Raw genomic sequence first — 16090 nt, 5'->3', positions numbered from 1 at the left:
TGTCGTGGTGTGGTAGAGCGACAGCGTGTTCTGGTCCTCTGATTGGCTCAATATTATATTGGCGCTGCTCACGACACCAATATCTGAAATCTATTATTCATGCTGATGATGAGTAGGATGATGAGGATTGTAACTTCACAATATTGGAATTGATAAAAATTGAAACTAATTCATATGAATGACTTTGAAGTTCTTTTAAATTGATTTTAAGCAAGATACAAACCGTTATAATTGTCTCAGAGATACATAAATAGGTCTACATTTGAGATTGCTGGTGTACGGTATGTTATGTGAGACTGTCGGGTGGATATGATGCAGTGACGTATCCAGAGGGCAAAGAGGGCACCCCCCCCCCCGTGCGAAGTCTTGCCCCCCCCCCACACACACACACACACGTGGGATTCTGGACACCCTGATTTAAGATTTATGCGTGTTTTTTGTTGTTGTTTTTGTACTTTTTAGCTCATCTTGACCATTTTCGTTAAATTTTGCCGTCCTTGAAAGTTGCCTTACCCCCTCGTCCCTAGTCCATTGTTGACCAAAATACCCTCCCCTTGAAAATTGCCTTCCCCCCTCGCCCCTTAGACCCCTCCGAAAAAAGCCCTGGCTACATCACTGATGTGGGTGGGGTGTCGGGGGCAAGACCTCTCACGGGGGAGGCTACCCTCTTTGCCCTCTGGCTAAGTCACTGTCACTCTGACGATTTACAAAGAAATACTAATTACTAATTATCATTTAACATGCAAAAATCCAAATATTTAAGTCAAATTAAGTTAGAGACCTCTTTCTCTCCGTTTGCTTTTTTTTTAAATTATTTAATTTCGTCTAGTTTAGCTATACAAAAAACACGAGCAGCCAAACACGTTTGCCGTTAATCAAGACAACAATAGGATTGTTTTCTTTTTTCATAAATTCGCAAAGAAAACAATAATTTATCTACCCTAAACAATGCAAACTAAAATCGTTTGAAACAAACACAGGAAAAATGAAAAAACAAAGCAAATAAACCAGTCAGATATATGCTTTCAGAAGTTATCTAGTGAATAATGTTAAATATGCCAAATAAAATTATTAATAATAAAACAATTTTTTAAAAAAACAGTGAAAAAACAACGTCAAATAGTGTTTACAATCCAAAAATGCGAGCGTTGTAGGCCTATACCCAGCAGTATAATCAAACACGCCATATTTATTATGGCAAGAAATATCAGAAAACTTAAATAAGATGTTTACAAAAAAATACCAACAACATTACAGGTGCGTGAGGTGTGCTGTAAATCCCGTAACAGAAAAATCGGGCTATTCCAGTTAAATCCCCACACCCCTATGGAAGACACGACCTTAATCTTCCACACAGGGAGTATGAATTTCAAATGGGGTTACCTGAGCTGAATGGTTGACTCCATTTGGAATCTACACGCCCTGTGTGGGAGATTAAGGGGGTGTATGGATTTCAACTGGAATAGCCCATTCACTAGGATCCACAACATGCTCATCTATCAGGACACAGTTATTTAACCCCAATACATTTGTATATTCATTGAATGACCTTTGAAAATGTTGGTACAAAAACTCACACTCTGCAACATGAGGTCAAATTGTGCACTATGATTGTTTGATTGAAGTTATTAAACTACGCCATTGGGATGAGGCCATTTTGGTCCATAGTGATTCTTTCAAACCATGTGTCACCCATCATCCGTCATAAAACAGAACTCGTCGAAGAGTAATTAATATCATTATTCGCCCCGATGCCTACCAATGCTAAATAGCGTATAATTATATTATTGAGTTAGTGATATACTTCGCTCGACTGAAAGTTCAACAATAAAGACAATTTTGGTAACCAATAATTGACTTCAGTATTAAAGTCAAATCACTTAACAATGGTAGTATATTAAACGGCATATATAGTTGGGAATTGAATTTCAAACGTGGATATAAAAGTTAAATGTGGGCATCATACCGTATCAAATAAGTCAGGATTGTGCGTTGTATGATACAGCACGAATAACCGAGGCTGTTGCAGGAAAATAATAATATTTTCTGATAATAATATCATTCCATTGCGTGAATAAAAAAAAACTTTGAATGTCAAATTCGTTGCAATTATTTCTCGAATAAATTGGAATACCTTTTTAATCATTTATCACCAGATAGAAGATGTAAAAATAATTCTTTTTAGGCCAAAAAAAACATGTTTGTTTCCTGTAGCAGGTCAGAAAAGTCAAATGCGAAATGCGGTTTTTTATTTTTATTTTTATTTTTATAATCCATGTCTTCAAATGAAAAAAACAAAACTTTTTTGCTGCAAATTGGAATGGAAATTTACAGTGGGTCTCTCTGACACAAAACAAATCATATTTCTTCATATTCAAGAATATTTATGATCCCCTTTCAAGTATTAAAAAATGTGTGATGTTTCTTCCAGTAATCTAAATGCGCAAAACAGCCGTCAAAAACGAAATGCGCGCGCTACAGGAAACAAACTTGGTTTGTTTTGGCCTTATATATATTTCATCTTATTGTTGGCGTACTATCAACATTCTTGTCATTTTGATTTTTAAATCTAATTCAAATCAAATCAACTCAATTCAATTCAATTCAATTCAATTCAATTCAATTCAATTCAATTCAATTCTATTCAATTCAATTCATCTCAATTCAATTCAATTCAATTCAATTCAATTCAATTCAATTCAATTCAATTCAATTCAATTATAGAGCAAAAAAAAGTGCGATCTGTTATCTATACTATAACCTCGTTAATTTATCTACTGCCGATAACAGCGCAACGTGCTACCAATATAGCGCGATCTACAATGAGCTATCTACTGTAGATAGCAATATGTTGCGATCTATAAGCTATCTTCCGTACACTCTCAGAAAAAAAGGTTCAACTTAGAACCTTTTTTTGTCCTGTATTTAGAACCCTAAGCAGTAATAAGGTTCTAAAAAGAACCCTAAAAAGTTCTATAAAGAACCTTGCAGATTTAAATAGGCCTGGGACATTCAGGGACTCATCACAAAGTTAAGAAAAGTAAAACGTAGTGTTAACCCTTTTGGTACTAAAATCATTTTCTTGGATAGAAAACCTTTTTTTCTGTTCTACTAAGAACCTTTTGAGGGTTCTTTCTTTAAGATTCCTTAAAGGTTCTTCAAGCTTAAGGTTCTACAATGAACCTTTTTCTTGGCTACAGAACTTTTTTGGTTCTACAAAGAACCCAATTGAAACGATTAACGGTCCATTGATATAATCGTGTAAAATGCAGGTAAATGCAACTTTTCAAAGCCGCATATATGGACAGGCCCGTACGCAGGATTTCATTGGGGGGGTGCTGATTTTGAAAAAGTGGACTTTTTTCCGGAGGGGGGCAATTTTGTGAAAAGTGGACTTTCTTCCCAAAATTTGGACAATTTTTGTCCAAAAAAGCGTAAAAAAATGATTTTTTTTTGCTCGCTACGCTCGCAAATTCTAAAATTTTGGGACTTTTTGTATATATTTCCAAATTGGGGGGGGGGGTGCGTCGCACCCCCTGCGTATGGGCCTGTATATGGACTGCTTAGTGCCAGAAGCGCAATAGCTGCCCTGTGAACATTTGCCCTGTGAACACAGTATATTGTAGCCTACACATCTACATAACTATGGCAGCTATTGCACTTACCCACTAAAAAGTTCTATAAAGAACCTTGCAGATTTAAATAGGCCTGGGACATTCAGGGACTCATCACAAAGTTAAGAAAAGTAAAACGTAGTGTTAACCCTTTTTGGTACGAAAAATCATTTTCTTGGATAGAAAACCTTTCTTTTTCTGTTCTACTAAGAACCTTTTGAGGGTTCTTTCTTTAAGATTCCTTAAAGGTTCTTCAAGCTTAAGGTTCTACAATGAACCTTTTTCTTGGCTACAGAACTTTTTTGGTTCTACAAAGAACCCAATTGAAACGATTAACGGTCCATTGATATAATCGTGTAAAATGCAGGTAAAATGCAACTTTTCAAAGCCGCATATGGACAGGCCCGTACGCAGGATTTTATTGGGGGGTGCTGATGGACTTTTTTTCCGAAGGGGGGCAATTTTGTGAAAAGTGGACTTTCTTCCCAAAATTTGGACCATTTTGGTCCAAAAAAGCGTATATATTTCCAAATTGGGGGGGTGCGGCGCGTATGGGCCTGTATATGGACTGCTTAGTGCCAGAAGTGCAATAGCTGCCCTGTGAACATTTGCCCTGTGAACACAGTATATTGTAGCCTACTCATCTACATAATTATGGCAGCTATTGCACTTACCCACTTCTGGCACTGAGCAGTCAATATCCCCGTACTATTGAAGTCTTTCTATCTGCACATTTGAATACCTGGGTGCAAAAATAGGACGCGTGATATAGAGCAAACTTTCATAATATTTTGACTGACATCGTATACATTTTCAAGCGTAAAATGTGATAGATTTCCGATTAACTTCGTCCTGGTTCAACAATTGAAATAAAAGTACTCATGCCGGGCAACTGTTGTGTTCAGTTTCACACAGTTAAACAACTTCCTCGACAATAATACTTGCACACATGCCCATATTGTGACCAACTGCCAATGTTTGTATATTTTAGGGCTTTTTATTATACATGTGCATGTTCATGTGCGAGTTATGATATTTTATTGTTCAGTTTCATTTTTTGTAATAAATCTGAAGCACACATTCTTTACAAATAAAATCCGTGGCGTATGCATGTTTAAAGAGATCTGAATGAAAGTCATGTGTTTAAATAATTGCCACAGCTGCCGCAGTTTACGAAGATTAAATGTTAGCTATGTGTTCCTGTGTATGCGATCGCGAGAAAAGTGCAAGTTAAGGTTACTTAATTCCTTCCCTGCATTAAAATCAACTCGATTTTGGCACGTGCCCGTTGGTAAAAGTTGAAACACCTGTTGTTACTTGCCCGGGTCTAGTTGTAAATTTGAACTGTGTCAGTAGCATTTTAGCTATATCTATCTGGATAAAAATTACTCAACATGAATATGTTACTATCTACATCTTAAGTTGCACCGTTATCAGCAGTAGGTAAATATTATGAGGTTATGTTGCTATCTACAGAAGATAGCACGTAGCAAGTTGCGATGTTATCGGAAGTAGATACACTTATGAGGTTATGTTGCTATCCACAGAAGATATCACACAGCAAGTTGTGCTGCTATCAATAAACCTATGAAGTTATGTTGCTATCTATACAGAAGATATCACATAGCAAATTGCGGTGTTATCGGAAGTAGATAAACTTATGAGATTATGTTGCTATCTACGGAAGATAGCACATAACTAGTTGCGGTGTTATCGGAAGTAGATAAACATATATATTATGTTATGTTGATATCTACTGAAGATAGCACATAGTAATTTGCGTTATTATCGAGCAGATAAACTTACCAGGTTATATTGCTATCTACAGAAGATAGCACATAAACTAATGAGGTCATGTTGCTATCCACAGAAGATAGCACAGGGCAAGTTGCGCTATTATCGTGAGCAGATAAACTTACGAGGTTATATTGCTATCTATACAGAAGATAGCACATAAACTAATACGGTCATGTTGCTATCCACAGAAGATAGCACAGGGCAAGTTGCGCTATTATATGAGCAGATAAACTTACGAGGTTATATTGCTATCTACAGAAGATAGCACATAAACTAATGAGGTCATGTTGCTATCCACAGAAGATAGCACAGGGCAAGTTGCGCTATTATCGTGAGCAGATAAACTTATGAGATTATGAACCATATCAGGTCAGGCGTATTATGTTGTTATCTACAGGAAGTTATATTGCTATCTACAGAAAATAGAACATAAACTTATGAGGTCATGTAGCTATCTACAGAAGATAGCACATAGCAAGTTGCGGTTTTATCGGAGTTAGATGTTGCTATCTACTGAAGATATCACGTAGATAAACCATATCAGGTCACGCGTATGTTGCAGAAGATAGCACGTAGCAAGATTATAGGGTAGGAGCCTAATAAAAATTAAAAAGTGTTTGACTTTTGTCAAAACCAATTAAAGAAACTTATTATTTTCTTTCCGACAGTTTCTTCAGTAAACCAGTGACTTTTTTTAAGCTTGCTGTTGTTGTGATGGTCCAAAAGCTGGTGACTGCATGACGGGAAGTTATGTCACTTCCGGTAGCAATGTTAGAAGCAGTCTCCAACAGTGGATCATAAACATGACTTAGATTGTAGCTCCCCTCGTCTCTGTTCATACGCTTCTTCCAGATCTGAATTTATACTTATCCATCCTGCTTTTCTTTTACTTTTTCGCAGATTTTTGACTCCTCCCAATTGATAATAATTATAAGCCCTCATCAAAATATACCAAAAATTGTTAACACGAGTTTTGCAAAATAAATTAGTTATATGAATTATTTTCTGTATTTTTAAGTTACCGAAAAATCATGAAACGACAAATATATATCAAAAAACTTTATTTTTCAACAGTGAAAAATGGGTTTTTCAAAATTTTTCAACTTTACACATTTTTCAATTATTACAAGTCGTTTTTAAAAGTTTTTGGAACTCAGCGAATTTTTGCAACACCAAAATTAGGCCTTAATGCTTTCACATTTTTTGTATTGCATAGGCCCGCCGCGCCGTAAATTTTGAGTAGATACCGAAAAAACAAACGGACATATATCACAACACGCGTTCTGCTAAATATAATTATGTTCTGTATTTTATTAAGCTCAAAATGCTATCTTTAGTAGATAGCGAAAAACAAGAAACACGATGATGCTTATAATATAGAGATAATTTAATTGTTCTGTACTGGATTTTATATGTAGTAGACAGAGCCGTCGCTAGAGGGGGTATGGGGTGGTGTGACACCCCCCAATCGTCAAATCCGTCGGCAAAATCGTGCCATCGTCGGCAAATCGCAAAGAAAGGGGGAGAAGGAGGAAAAGGAAAGAAAAAGAAAGAGGGGAAGGAGTAAAGAAGAGAAGAGAGGAGAAGAGAGGAGAAGAGAGGAGAAGAGAGGAGAGAAGAGAAGAGAAGAGAAGAGAAGAGAAGAGAAGAGAAGAGAAGAGAAGAGAAGAGAAGAGAAGAGAAGAGAAGAGAAGAGAAGAGAAGAGAAGAGAAGAGAAGAGAAGAGAAGAGAAGAGAAGAGAAGAGAAGAGAAGAGAAGAAGAGAGAGAAGAGAAGAGAAGAGAAGAGAAGAGAAGAGAAGAGAAGAGAAGAGAAGAGAAGAGAAGAGAAGAGAAGAGAAGAGAAGAGAAGAGAAGAGAAGAGAAGAGAAGAGAAGAGAAGAGAAGAGAAGAGAAGAGAAGAGAAGAGAAGAGAAGAGAAGAGAAGAGAAGAGAAGAGAAGAGAAGAGAAGAGAAGAGAAGAGAAGAGAAGAGAAGAGAAGAGAAGAGAAGAGAAGAGAAGAGAAGAGAAGAGAAGAGAAGAGAAGAGAAGAGAAGAGAAGAGAAGAGAAGAGAAGAGAAGAGAAGAGAAGAGAAGAGAAGAGAAGAGAAGAGAAGAGAAGAGAAGAGAAGAGAAGAGAAGAGAAGAGAAGAGAAGAGAAGAGAAGAGAAGAGAAGAGAAGAGAAGAGAAGAGAAGAGAAGAGAAGAGAAGAGAAAAGAGGAGAGAAAAAGTTAAATTCAAAATTGCACGTATAGCAGGCCTATGCCTAAAAAACATGCAGTCGGGTCGATCGGAAGTAGGTCTTATAATAGGCCTGCAATTATTTTAGGCATTGCTTGAAGGCGGGTCCTCGTCCTAAAAGCATGTGAAAATTACTGCCGGCCCGCCGAAATGCAGGGCCCGTCGTCACATTTTGTCACCAAGTCAGTATTATATTAAGACGGACTCCGTGCCGACGTCAACATCAATACATGCATGCTTTAATATTGTAATGTGAGTCTCAAGTCTTGTAAAGCAATGATTTAAATAGTGTAAAAATGCTGCACCAAATGGCTTCAATTGGACCTTCATTTTGCAAAATTTCGCAACTTCTGAGGGGAAAACCCCTCAAACACCCCCTGCGTAGTGGATAAACAAGTGGCCATTTTCACTTCTGGTTTCAATAATGCCTGTTTAGGCCCTATAGTTTAACGTGTTTTACAAAATTTATACACTTGCAATAATAGGGAAAACTTGTCCACGAAAGATTTCAAACTAAAATTTTACACAAAATAGTGCCGAAATGGTCCACCAAATCGCTTCAATTAGGTCTTCATTTTGCAAAAGTTTCTTACTTCTCAGGGGGACAAATCCCCCCTCAGACACCCCCCTGCGTTGTCGTCACACAAATGACCATTTCCGCTTCTGTTCTTGACATTTTCACATTTTTGTTTAACACAATTTATAGGCCTACAATAATAGGGGGAAATTCGCGCAAAAGGCTTCATGGACCGCTCATTTCACAAATGTGGGGGCTTTTTCAAACTCAAAAATAGTGTCAAAATGGTCCACCAAATCGCTTCAATTGGGTCTTCATTTTGCAAAAGTTTCTTACTTCTGAGGGGGGAAAATCCTCCCTCAGACACCCCCCTACGTTGTGGTCAATCAAATGACCATTTTCGCTTCTGCTTTCGACATCTAAAATGTCAGTATCCATATTTTGGTGTATTTCGAAATGCCAAGAAGGCATGCCTATGATTCCCAAGGTGTAAAATGAAAACAAAGTCCCCCCGGCTGATGCAACATGGTTCAGCTACATGGTGACAACCGCTCTAGTATTTGGTATGTCGGCACACAGACGTCTCGTCGGCAATCATTGACTCTTACACCCCCTAATGAAAAAGGTCTGCCGACGCCCCTGAGTAGAAAGAGAAACTTGAACATATACCCTCGGAACTAAAAAAGTAGGCCTGGAAAAAATATAAAACGTAATTTAAAGAAAGAGATTTCTGAACGAGCCGCGGCGGGCTATAATAATTGATTGATAAAAATGCTGAATGTATGAATTACCTTCAGTATTTTATAGTTCAAAGACACTCGATGACACATCTTTATAATTTCAGTTATTTATTTACTTTTTATTTATTATTTGGGAAATTAATTACTGCCCTCTATTGGTCGAAGGCAATCTGATTGTAACGAATCAGAATAGTCTTTTCACCGACAGATGGCGGATGTCATTTTGTCTTTGGACCATGTCAGGGTATACGGCGCGTAATCTATAAAAAAAATGCTGAATTTATTTTTTTGGTCAATGGTTTACTTTATTTTCAGACGGAACTTTTATACATTTCGGTTTTCAGATCTACTTTTGACAACCTCCTGGTTACAACGAGAGAACACGTGAATATTTATTAAAGTGAGGTTTCTACGAATTTTGACCAATCAGAAGATCAGTTACCAAAAAGAGTCTTCATCTTCATCATCCAATAAATTATTATACGCAAAACCCGATGATAAAATCATTATCTTCTTTTCGGCCAATGAAATAATTTTAGGAAATAAAGAAGGTTACTCATCTGACCAGTAATTTGAAGGGTAAAAGTTTGGCAAGTTCATGTAAAATTAGCAGGAATTAATCAAATCGAAATTAGGCACTCTTGTTTCGATGGTTATAGCCAGGTGAAGATTTTAAACCCGATTTTTGAGTAACTTCTCTGTTGATCTAGTTTTTCTTTACTTTTATAGGTCTAAAACAGCCTATAATTATGTAGGCATATGTTAGTGTTAAAACGCTTTAACCCTTCGGACAACTCCGGGTGCACCAATTGTATTTTAATTATTGTCATTTTTGAAACTATTGTTTGGCAGCGATGACTTTTTGCATTTTTGTTACTTGCGTATGAATTTAATGAGGGTTGTATCGCTCAGATTTGACATTTTAGCGATTGCAGTTAGCAACCTGGACAACCGATTCTTTTGTTCTGCAAGGCTCACTCAGTCATTTAATGAGGCAATACAAACGATCGAATTTGGTGTTGAAATGAGCTAAATTTTGCGTTACACCTTTTCATTGTAAAATTAATTTTCTCGGCCAAATGAAAAGCAATCCTTTTCATTGTTTCAGTAAATGTCAGGAAAAACTGTAGTGCTCGATTTTGATAGGCTTAAACTCTGCCCGCGAGCCTTTTTTTGGATCAACCTTTTAGCTTTTCAAAGTAAGATAGTTCGCTAATGAAGGATTTTTCCCAACTTTCTAACGCACATCACCGTGAGCGATATATCATAGTTTTGTCAGAATTTCCGTTTTGATTTCACCATCTTTCACTGTCGGCTGAAAAAATTTCAAAATCAACACGTGAAATCTAAGGCTAGTACTAGCATTGTGGATCGATATCCCTGGGTTTAATAGGAATACCGGCATGGCTATAGTGTTGCCAGAACTTCAATATAGCAAAGAAATTCCCAGACCTATAGCGCTCCTACTGATCATGTTTAACCAGAACACCCAATTGGGGATTTAATCGCTGGTCGGGCAATTTGCTTTCAATGAAAAATTGACCTGGATAACAACAAAGGAAATATCGACTATTTCTGCTGGTTGCTCTCGAGATAATAGTACTCACCATTACCTACTTTTACTTAGTTTGACATTTTCGGAGCATGAATGGAAAAAGGGTAAAACAAAAACGGAAATTCTGACAAAACTATAACATATAGACCCACACGATGTGCTTTACAGAGGTGGGAAATATCTTTCTTTAGCAAACTATTATCTTTTGTATTATATAAACCCGCCGTAATTGCTATCTTCAGTAGATAGCAAAACAAATCACCAAACATTTCAGGACGCAATTCGGAGGTATAACAATCAAAATGCTAAATGTATGAATTATCTTTTGTATTATATAAACCCGCCGTAATTGCTATCTTCAGTAGATAGCAAAACAAATCACCAAACATTTCAGGATGCAATTCGGGGATATTACAAATGGCCGATCAAAATGCTGAATGTATGAATTTATTTTGTATCATATAAACTCGCCGTAATTGCTATCTTCAGTAGATAGCAAAACAAATATCAAACATAAAAATATACCAAAAGAGTTTCTTAACTGCTTCTAACTTGGCGTGCGTTCAAAAAAAAATAGCCAATATGCCGAATGCAAAGCTGTATAAAGAAATGCTATTATGACGAAGCTAATAAAAATTTAAAACTTGTATAGCAGACAAGATCCGAAACTTAAATGCAAAACATAACTGATATATTAAAAAGCGATGATGATTCAATACGCAATTCGGGGCTATATTATTTGGCCGATCAAAGTGCTATATAAACCCGCCGTAATTGCTATCTACAGTAGATAGCAAAACAAATCACTGAACATTTCAGAACGCAATTCGGGGGTATAATAATTGGCCGATCAAAATGCTAAATGTATGAATTATCTTTTGTATTATATAAACCCGCCGTAATTGCTATCTTCAGTAGATAGCAAAACAAATCACCAAACATTTCAGGACGCAATTCGGAGGTATAACAATCAAAATGCTAAATGTATGAATTATCTTATGTATTATATAAACCCGCCGTAATTGCTATCTTCAGTAGATAGCAAAACAAATCACCAAACATTTCAGGACGCAATTCGGAGGTATAACAATCAAAATGCTAAATGTATGAATTATCTTTTGTATCATATAAACTCGCCGTAATTGCCATCTTCAGTAGATAGCAAAACAAATCACCAAACATTTCAGGACGCAATTCGGAGGTATAACAATCAAAATGCTAAATGTATGAATTATCTTTTGTATCATATAAACTCGCCGTAATTGCCATCTTCAGTAGATAGCAAAACAAATCACCAAACATTTCAGGACGCAATTCGGAGGTATAACAATCAAAATGCTAAATGTATGAATTATCTTATGTATTATATAAACCCGCCGTAATTGCTATCTTCAGTAGATAGCAAAACAAATCACCAAACATTTCAGGACGCAATTCGGAGGTATAACAATCAAAATGCTAAATGTATGAATTATCTTTTGTATCATATAAACTCGCCGTAATTGCCATCTTCAGTAGATAGCAAAACAAATCACCAAACATTTCAGGACGCAATTCGGAGGTATAACAATCAAAATGCTAAATGTATGAATTATCTTTTGTATCATATAAACTCGCCGTAATTGCCATCTACAGTAGATAGCAAAACAAATCACCAAACATTTCAGGATGCAATTCGGAGGTATAACAATCAAAATGCTAAATGTATGAATTATTTTTGGATCATATAAACTCGCCGTAATTGCCATCTACAGTAGATAGCAAAACAAATCACCAAACATTTCAGGATGCAATTCGGAGGTATAACAATCAAAATGCTAAATGTATGAATTATCTTTTGTATCATATAAACTCGCCGTAATTGCCATCTACAGTAGATAGCAAAACAAATCACCAAACATTTCAGGCCGCAATTCGGAGGTATAACAATCAAAATGCTAAATGTATGAATTATCTTATGTATTATATAAACCCGCCGTAATTGCTATCTTCAGTAGATAGCAAAACAAATCACCAAACATTTCAGGACGCAATTCGGAGGTATAACAATCAAAATGCTAAATGTATGAATTATCTTATGTATTATATAAACCCGCCGTAATTGCTATCTTCAGTAGATAGCAAAACAAATCACCAAACATTTCAGGACGCAATTCGGAGGTATAACAATCAAAATGCTAAATGTATGAATTATCTTATGTATTATATAAACCCGCCGTAATTGCTATCTTCAGTAGATAGCAAAACAAATCACCAAACATTTCAGGACGCAATTCGGAGGTATAACAATCAAAATGCTAAATGTATGAATTATCTTATGTATTATATAAACCCGCCGTAATTGCTATCTTCAGTAGATAGCAAAACTAATCACCAAACATTTCAGGACGCAATTCGGAGGTATAACAATCAAAATGCTAAATGTATGAATTATCTTTTGTATCATATAAACTCGCCGTAATTGCCATCTTCAGTAGATAGCAAAACAAATCACCAAACATTTCAGGACGCAATTCGGAGGTATAACAATCAAAATGCTAAATGTATGAATTATCTTTTGTATCATATAAACTCGCCGTAATTGCCATCTTCAGTAGATAGCAAAACAAATCACCAAACATTTCAGGACGCAATTCGGAGGTATAACAATCAAAATGCTAAATGTATGAATTATCTTATGTATTATATAAACCCGCCGTAATTGCTATCTTCAGTAGATAGCAAAACAAATCACCAAACATTTCAGGACGCAATTCGGAGGTATAACAATCAAAATGCTAAATGTATGAATTATCTTTTGTATCATATAAACTCGCCGTAATTGCCATCTTCAGTAGATAGCAAAACAAATCACCAAACATTTCAGGACGCAATTCGGAGGTATAACAATCAAAATGCTAAATGTATGAATTATCTTTTGTATCATATAAACTCGCCGTAATTGCCATCTACAGTAGATAGCAAAACAAATCACCAAACATTTCAGGATGCAATTCGGAGGTATAACAATCAAAATGCTAAATGTATGAATTATTTTTGGATCATATAAACTCGCCGTAATTGCCATCTACAGTAGATAGCAAAACAAATCACCAAACATTTCAGGACGCAATTCGGAGGTATAACAATCAAAATGCTAAATGTATGAATTATCTTTTGTATCATATAAACTCGCCGTAATTGCCATCTACAGTAGATAGCAAAACAAATCACCAAACATTTCAGGACGCAATTCGGAGGTATAACAATCAAAATGCTAAATGTATGAATTATCTTTTGTATTATATAAACTCGCCGTAATTGCCATCTTCAGTAGATAGCAAAACAAATACCAAACATAAAAATATACCAAAAGAGTTTCTTAACTGCTTCTAACTGGGCGCGCGTTCAGAAAAAAAGCCAATAGGCCGAATGCAAAGCTATAAAGAAATGCTATAATGACGAAGCTAATAAAAATTTAAAACGGGACTTGCATAGCAGACAAGATCCGAAACGTGAAGGAAATAAAATAAAGAAACTTAAATGCAAAACGTAAACTCCGATTTTTGTTCATCCGCAAAATCTGCTTTTCACTACAATAAACTTTCTTGCTAAACATATTACATGCTTCTACTTATGCAATTAATGGATAATTTCCAAATTTATGTAGCTATTTACATGTATAACACATCTGCACTTGCAGTATATTAGTGGAAGGGCCCAACTCCAGCTTGCCGTGGAAAATATATGATTTCGAATGTATGTAATAGTGCATGTTCATGTCTTGAAGGTCCCCTGAAGATGAAAAGATTCTGTCTATAAAACTTTTGCAAATATTAAATTTTTTCTTAACAACTCAAAAACAGTTTTGATGGAGTTGGGCCCTTCTACTCAGGTATTCAATTATATATACGTAATTGCCATCTTCAGTAGATAGCAAAACAAATCACTGGACATTTCAGGACGCAATTCGGGAGTATAATAATTGGCTGATCAAAATGCTAAATGTATGAATTATCTTTTGTATTATATAAGCCCGTCGTAATTGCTACCTTCATCATTGTGGGAGACTGGGGGTGAACATATAAGTTGGTTTTTACATAAAGTTAGGCATTTCAGCTTTTGGCTTATAAAGTTAGGCAATTTAGACTCATGCCTCATGCATCTCATTTTGCAAAGTTTTCAGGATATAAACACCCATATTTTTAACGATTTTGTGTATAAGATAATGCACGGCACCCGCTGTTGTACTATGCGTCTTCTAATTGAAGATGTAATGAGCGCCAAACAGAATAATGACGGTGAGATGGTTTGTAAATGAAGAATGAAACTACAATTACATAAATGTGAAATGTAAAATGAAGAGCACCTTTTCTTCAATTTCGCAGACATGTGGTATTAAAAATGACCCCTTTTTTTGCGAATCACGTTTCTCTTGATCTGACAATAACTCCCAATTTCGCAAAATTGTTGACAATCATGAGTGCCCGTGGATACACAGAGTGCTGGAACCAGGGTGAAAACATGACCGAACAAATGAACCAAGTCCACTATTATGCGATACTAAACACAGACACACAAAATAATTGCACAATGCTCATTGTTTTCTTTTGTTCCAAGTTTCTGGACGGCATTTTGATTTTCCTTCTGAGAGACAAAAATATTCTATATACATAAAGAGTATTCTATACAAACAGAACATGGATTTCATCAACAAGAAATACATTCCTTTTCTTATTGTGATACTGGGCGGACTTCATCAAGGCCACAAAAAGAAAATTGTTTGATTGGCGTAAATTAGTAGGTTGGGATTTTTTTTAAACTTTTAAAGCTGTAAATTGCTTTTGATAAAGGCCTTGGAACTTTTTTTCTTCTTTTTAAAAAAAAAATCAATAAATTAATTAAAGTTTTATTCAGATTTCCTTTGACAGCATAACCATCGCGTATATGTGCGCAACTTCAAGCGTGTGCATTGGACCTTGTGCAAATAATACGCGCTGGACGGCTAGCAGTACGCTTAATTTGTAAAAGGAAATCTGAATAAAACTTTAATTAAGTTTTTTTGCAAAAAAACTAAAAAAATTAGGGTCGGGCCTAATTTTAGGGTCGGTCGGGTTATGCCAATCAAACAATTTTTTTTTGTGGCCCAATTCTTTGGTCATTTCCCATAGTGACAACATATATGGCTAGAGTGGTTTAGAAGAAATCAGCACACTTGTTTGAATCTTTATATTAAACCCTGTACAATGATTATCAAACAATATACAATACGGTACATAATTACTGTGATATTCCATATCTGTGATACAATTTCCCAAAGACTTTCTGTTGCATTTTTGCAAGTTATCAAATCCATGGAGACACTCGAAATCTTATCATGGATTTGAACATTAAAAGTCTTTGAGAATTTGGATCAGGAAGTATCAATATAGATCACTATAAACTTCCACGAAATGAGCGCAAAGTCGCAAGTTGGGAGTTTTGAGACATTCCAATTGTTGAGTTGCCGTTCTTTGTTTGAAGACATCTGTATAGAGGCCTTGCATGTGACGTATCATCCCGTAAATATGGCGGACTACTCAAATGCATTCAACAAAAGCATGATTGCAATCTACCGTGACAGTTCATCTCACACACATAACCCTGCACTACGATCAAATAGGTTGA

This window comes from Amphiura filiformis, unplaced genomic scaffold (genome assembly GCF_039555335.1).
Source record: "Amphiura filiformis unplaced genomic scaffold, Afil_fr2py scaffold_595, whole genome shotgun sequence".
Classification (NCBI taxonomy): Eukaryota; Metazoa; Echinodermata; class Ophiuroidea; order Amphilepidida; family Amphiuridae; genus Amphiura; species Amphiura filiformis.
This window is presented reverse-complemented; position numbering follows the sequence as displayed.